At 43.8% G+C, this 7192-nt stretch overlaps 1 long non-coding RNA gene across 1 annotated transcript; it reads right to left on the bottom strand.

The window, feature by feature from the left end:
• Positions 1-1020: 1020 nt before the first annotated feature.
• Positions 1021-6962, bottom strand: LOC142301343 (uncharacterized). Its single transcript, XR_012752776.1, has 3 exons — positions 6890-6962; positions 6743-6814; positions 1021-1149 (listed from the first exon to the last, which is right to left on the bottom strand). It is a non-coding gene; the product is annotated as an uncharacterized LOC142301343 (long non-coding RNA).
• Between the last annotated feature and the right edge of the window lie 230 nt (positions 6963-7192).

Below are 7192 nucleotides of genomic sequence, written 5' to 3'. Positions count from 1 at the left end.
GGACTGGCGCGCCCAGTCAGAACGGGGGATGCTGGTGTACTCACAGTCAAATGAATCACACAAGTCCAACGGTAAACCAAAGTACCAATGGCTGGCCGCCGCGGCTGGGTGTATTCTGGTCCCTCACCCGGGGTGATGGTCTTTGTCACTTTCCTCTGCACTATTTTAGTTCTCTCTGGACTTCTCAGAATGGAACACGTGAGTCCGCTCCCAGAACTACTGGTGGGAGCCTTGCCCCTAGACACTGACTCATGGGATCTAAAGGGGCCCTGGTGGATGACCTATCCCCCGTGGTGGGCTGCTGGTTTGCTCTTTTGGGACTTTGGGTGGGACAGGACCTGTAATCCTCTCCTCAACTGGTGAATTAACAAAGCCAGTGGTTCCAGTCTCTGCTTCAGGGTCCAGGTACCCCCTCTGTGCACAGTTTCCAGGTCGGATCTCCGGTGTCGGTACTGGCGAGCTCCTACCCTGTCCCAGTCCACCTTGGATCTCTGGCAGCTGTCTTCCCGTCTCCTGACAAACACGGACCACCGTCTGCCATCTAGCCAGTACCCTGGGGCTCCAACGCCAACGCCAGTTACTTCGAGCTCCACTCAACTCCACTTCAAAACTAAACGCCAACTGTCTTTTTCCCCGCCCCGGATTCTCTAGACCCCTAGGTGGGCATTTTCCTTCCGCCTGGTCCCGCCCACTGGTTTGCCTTTCCTAACCTGCGGGGGATGACTAGGATTTTGTTGGCTCAGTGTAATCCTGTGAGGGAAGGTGTTATGTGGGGGCCAATTTTGTGTGTGACCACCTGGCGGCGCCAGGGCATCACATATCGGCAAGAACCTCCTCTGTACCCAGGATGAATACTGAACCTCTGGTGAGGTGCAGTACCCGGTGGCGACTGAAACCTCAGGGGCACCACACATACTGTCCCCATCATGCTCTCATCTTACTATCCCCTTACCCCTGCCCACCCTGCAGTCTACAATAAAAGTCCTCTATATCTTCAGTTTCATAGGATTCTTACCTTCCAGCTATGTTTTCATCTTCTGCATAACAGCAGTAACATCGGTAGACTAATGACCTCATTTGCTGCTGCATTTTGGGGCCAGGATTTAAGCACTCCTCTGTCCCTGAGTGCTGCCACTCATTACTTCACATCTGAAAGATACAAATTCAATTGGATGTAGACAGTAGGGGCTAAGCCTTTTACCGGTACTTCAAACCACTTGGAGTAGCCATGGATTGCCCATTTTCTGGACATAGTGGTGTGATCTGTGTAATACGCACCAGAAAAAAAATGTATCTTTGAAATAAAATTATTTTTATACTCCCCTTCACCAGCAATGTTGTCTCCTGCTGCTGCTGGCTGCTGCTTTCAAGCTAATTATGCTCATGAATATTCACTGAAGCAGCAGCAGCGGGGAGACCACACGGCTGGACACATCAGAGGCGGAGATTCAGCACCACAAACAGCAGGAGTATGGACAGGTGAGTTTGGAGTACCTGATCTCCATATGCTATCACTGATCACGGATAGCACATGGAGAACCCACGTGTGCTGTGAAATCATGGCACTCGGAGGGACATATGTGTTTTTAACAGGTCAGTAAAAATGTCTGTGTTTTTCACTGATGTGTGAAAGAGGCCTAACAACCATTTCAGAGAACTGACGAAGTCCCATTCCTGGGAGTAAGGGTATGTGCGCACGTTGCTTTTTACCTGCTTTTTACCTGCTTTTTTGCTGCTTTTTCTTCTGCGCTGTTTAATGCCAAAATGGATGTGTTCTTCTATTCAAGCAAAGTCTATGGGAATTTGGGTTTCTTGTTCACACTATGTTGTTCAAAATGCTGCCTTTTTGTGGCAGAACTTTGGTCAAAAACTCAGCTTTTCAAAGAAGCAACATGTCAATTGTTTTTGCCATTTGGGTTTTGCACTGCAAAGCTGAGTTTTTGACCAAAGTTCTGCCTCAAAAAGGCAGCATTTTGAACAACATAGTGTGAACAAGAAACCCAAATTCCCATAGACTTTGCTTGAATAGAAGAACACATCCATTTTGGCATTAAACAGCGCAGAAGAAAAAGCAGCAAAAAAGCAGGTAAAAAGCAGGTAAAAAGCAACGTGCGCACATACCCTAACAAAATACCATCCACTAGGAGTGACCTCAGACCACTGGGCGAGGCAAAATGTCTCGTGACAAAAGTGGTCCTGTATAAGACCAAAAATAAAACCTCTAGTTATAACAGCCCTATACAATCCTATGTGGGTTGCACTCTATTTGTACTTATAGTAAAAACTATGATCGCATCAGATTTTGTTCCCGTGGCCAAAACTAGCTCTGTTAAATGAACGCCATTGATTATCTTGAATGCATAAAAGGCAATTTGTTCAATTTTTATTTAAGATGGTGTCAGTTTCTTAAGTAGTTAAATATATGTTTGGATAAATGATAGCTGCAGTTCTGTTGATTTCTCTGTGTCAAATTTGCAAACACACTACTTCTTTTCCGTGGGATGACATTTAAATAAAAAAAAATAATAAAAATATACTGTACAATAAATGGATCATCAAGGAAAAAATATGAAAATCTTAGCAATTTAGAACTGAGAACTTTGTCAAAATAATTCAGGTCCCAACATTTGGCTAAACCTTGTAAATATTTGGCATAAGTACTTTCTAAAGGCTACTGTCTAACAGAATAAGTGTTTTGTTTCCTTTTTGCTCTTAAATGACCAAATTGTGGTTTTCTCTAATTACTATGGCATTTCCATATGCTAAAGAAAACATTGATCCTGTTTTTTCCAATCTCCTATAATGTCCCAACAGGCCAGTTACAGTTTCTTCCTCCACACCCTAGTAACTCTGCATGTGGCTGTGAAATAAGTGATTTCAGGCTAACACCCATCTTCCTGCTCATTAAGTACTTCGCATATTAAGGTAAAACGTTCCCACATCCCAGTGATGCCAGGTAATTTTACAGCTTTCACAAATTTACAGGGGAAGACAAAACATTTCCAAGTGTCAAGCACAGGCTTAATACGATCTAATGTAATTAGTGAGATCTGAAGGTTAGAGTTACTTTGTGGAAAAATGCCCCAAATTTATCGTGAGACTCCTTCTCTGGAAATAGAGCTGTTTGTTATTTGGGTGACAAAAATATTTGAGCTTTATAACTAGAGATGAGCGATGTTCTAGGTTCTAGGTTCGCCTATTTCAGGTCTGAGTGATTTTGGGGGGTGCTTGAGATCGAACTTGAGCTTTTTGCTAAAAGCTCGACAGTTCGAGTTAGGTTCGAGAACAGTTCGATCAACATAAACGTGGCTTTTAACAGTAAGGCTATTTGCACATGTTGCTATCTGCATGCGTCCTGTGTCCCCAGCACAATCCCTCTCCCTTTCCTACTCACCGATCACGGGCGCCTCGCTCCACGTCTGTCACAAATCTGCGGTGTCTTTTCCTCTTTAGAAAATGGCTGCCGCTTCATTAGTCAATTAGTTATTCCGTGCTTTCCCCACCCACCGGCACCTATGATTGTTTGCAGTCAGACACGCCCCCACGATGAATGACAGCTGTGTCACTGCAACCAATCACAGCCGCCAGCGGGCGGGTCTATATCGTGCAGTAAAATAAATAAATAATAATAATAAAAAAAAAATGCTGTTCCGCCATATTTGATACCAGCCAGGATAAAGCCGCACGGCTGGAGGCTGGTATTGTCAGGATGGGGAGCGCCACGGTATGGGGAGCCCTCCAGCCTAACAATATCACCCAGCAGCCGGCTGGAATAGCCGCATCCATTAGATGTGAGAGTCCCGGACTCTACCCAGCTCATCCCGAATTGCCCTGGTGTGGTGGCAATCGGGGTAATAACGTGTTGATCATGCCAGACGTCTCCCCGAGACACCTTCTATGATCAACCTAAAAGTGAAAGTAAATAAACACACCGCGAAAAATCCTTTATTTGGAATAAAAGACAAAAAAACATCCTGTTTCACCCCTTTATTAATCACCAAATACCCCTCCAGGTCCAACGTAATCCACACGACACTGTCAGCTCTGCTACAGAACACGAGTGCTCTGTATCAGCTCCACGTAGCAATCAAGTGACTCGCGCGTTCAGCAGAGACTTCAGCAATGCAGAAGTCAAGATTACCAAATCTGCCTATCTTTACTATTAGAAGCAGTAGTTGAGTGGATAGAGCGCTTGCATAAGAAGCATTAGGTCGTGAGTTCTAGTGCCCAGTAAAGAATTTTTTTTTTTTAATTTTAAATTATATTTATAATATATTTATAATATATTTATAATTATCATTTAATTATTTCCTGAGGGGAGGAGCCGGACATCAGATATGAGTGCTCTCTCTCTTTCTCTCCTTTCTCTCTCTCTTTCTCCTTTCTCTCTCTCCTTTCTTTCTCTTTCTCCTTTCTCTCTCTCTCCTTTCTCTCTCCTTTCTTTCTCTCCTTTCTTTCTCTCCTTTCTTTCTCTCCTTTCTTTCTCTCTCTCCTTTCTCTCTCTCCTTTCTTTCTCTCCTTTCTCTCTCTTTTCTCTCTCTCCTTTCATTCTCTCTCTCTCTTTCTCTCTCTCTCTTTTCTCTCTCTCTCCTTGCTCTCTCTCCTTTCTTTCGCTCTCTCTTTCTCTCTCTCTCTTTCTCTCCTTTCTCTCTCTCCTTTATTTCTCTCCTTTCTCTCTCTACTTTCTTTCTCTCCTTTCTCTCTCTCTTCTTTCTTTCTTTCTCTCTCTCTCTTCTTTCTCTCTTTCTCTTTTCTTTCTCTGTTTCTCTCTCTTCTCTCTCTCTCTTCTTTCTCTCTTTCTCTCTTTCTTCTTTCTCTCTCTTCTTTCTCTCTCTCTCTTTTTCTCTCTCTCTCTTCTTTCTCTCTCTCTCTTTCTCAGACCTGGCGATGATCAGCTGATGCGGTCACCTGACGGAATCAGCTGACACTATAAGTCGAGCGGTGAGGCCGGCTTTTTACCACCCGGCCGGCTAAACTATCAGCTGATGCTGTCGGACAGGAGTCTGCACTGAAGTGTGTAGTTTTTTTTTGCACTGATGCATCAGCTGATTGTATAAAAGCCGTTTATACAATCAGCTGCTGTGTCATGTGATTCATAGAATCATAGAATCCATAGAGATGTGCGTCCAAGGTTTCTTAGGCACAGGCAAAGGCAATAATAGCCCACTAGAACGTGAACAACAGGGCTTGGACCTAGAACAAACTCCACACGACTGCACAAAACGACGGACATCTCGGGACAGGGAAGGCCACCAAAAAGAGCGTCTCACAAGATCCCGAGTACCAAAAATGCCAGGATGACCCGCCAAAACAGAGCAATGAACCACAGAGACAACTCGGTCTGTCCATTGGTCTGGGACAAACAGTTTCCCTGTAGGACATCTCTCAGATTTATCCCCCTGAAATTCCGCCAGTGCCAACCGCAGATCAGGCGAAATAGCCGAGAAAACTACACCATCATTCAGGATAGTAGACAGTTCGACAACCTCCAAAGAGTCAGCGCAGAAACTCTTGGAAAGGGCATCGGCCTTAAAATTCTTTGTGCCCGGCAAAAAAGAGACCACACAATTAAACCGGGTAAAAAACAAAGCCCACCTGGCCTGCCGAGGATTCAACCTCTTGGCCGATTCCAGATAGATGAGATTCTTGTGGTCCGTAAGCACCACAACTTGATGCCTAGCCCCCTCCAACCAATGCCTCCACTCTTCAAATGCCCACTTCATAGCCAATAATTCCCGGTTCCCCACATCATAATTCCGTTCAGAAGGAGCAAACTTCCGAGAGAAAAAGGCACAGGGCTTAAGTTTACCCGAAGTAGCGTCTCGTTGAGACAGAACAGCACCTGCTCCGATCTCTGAGGCATCGATCTCAACTTGAAATGGGTGAGACACATCAGGTTTCTGCAGAACTGGGGCAGAAGTGAATCGCCTTTTAAGCTCCTGGAAGGCCACAATAGCCTCAGGGGTCCAATGCTCAGCATCAGCTCCCTTCTTTGTCAAATCTGTCAGAGGTTTGACAATAGGAAAGAGGTGCGTGCACACTAATTTGAGGGCGAGGTGCTAGTGAATGGGTAAAACCCTTCAATATACAAGTAGAGGTACACTGCACACTCAATGTGATAAATAATGTATTAATTTTATTGAAAATTCAAAAAAACCTTGCAAAGGAATTGAACTAAAGACAGAAAATAGCTCTGACGTTGCGGCCACAGGCCTTGTTCACAGAGTCTGTTGTGAAAAATAGAGCATAAACACATACAATTAGTACAAAACAAATAATATTATGCTACTTTGCGATTTTGTAAGAAAGTGAACATGAATCTCGTCGGTGATATATGAAAGATGTACGTACATACAGACATGTACATATATATATACATATACATACATACATATACATATACATACACGCATAATGCACACACATAGACATAAACAAGTAGATCAAGTCTAGATTATAGTAAGTCAAGAATGCAGAATACATCCGTCATATGTATATACGCAGGTACATAACAATGGGAGCAAAGGCAAAGGAAGGTGGAGCAAGGGGAGGTTTTTCAAGAGACTGGTAGCAGCATGAGGTAGTGAAAGAACAGATTAAGATGGTGAAAAAAACAGGTGATACTACCTGTCACTAATAGTTCTGTATTCCAGGGAGAATGCTAAAATATAAAGTAGATATCTGTATGTATAAAGCTAGGAATATATACGTATAGAGGAAGTGGTGTAAGCAGATAGGTTACCTGAATCAATATAGACGTGGTAGTTACATATAGGGTATGGATGGGATACCAGGAACGCCTGGGATGTATTTTCTATGTATGAGAAGGAATAGGAAAGTCAGCCCAGTATAAACATAGAGTGAGGAAATCTGGAAAATGTAATCTTACCTGAGCCTGTGTGGACGCCAGCACTCACGTGCCTTGGCTGTATAGGACGGCTAGTGTCAGCTGTATTGTGGCACTTTAAATACATAGTAAGTGGGAGGGGTATTGGCGTCATGGAGCTCACGTGGTAAGCTCCCAGCTGATCAGGTCATTAGTATGCAGTGCCTGTGTGATGACTGGGAATCGAATTATATTGATTCAGGTAACCTATCTGCTTACACCACTTCCTCTATACGTATATATTCCTAGCTTTATACATACAGATATCTATTTTATATTTTAGCATTCTCCCTGGAATACAGAACT

The sequence above is a fragment of the Anomaloglossus baeobatrachus genome, chromosome 4 (genome assembly GCF_048569485.1).
Source record: "Anomaloglossus baeobatrachus isolate aAnoBae1 chromosome 4, aAnoBae1.hap1, whole genome shotgun sequence".
In the NCBI taxonomy this organism is placed as follows: domain Eukaryota; kingdom Metazoa; phylum Chordata; class Amphibia; order Anura; family Aromobatidae; genus Anomaloglossus; species Anomaloglossus baeobatrachus.
Note: the sequence above shows the minus strand (reverse complement) of the source record. Positions and strands in the feature narration are given on the sequence as shown.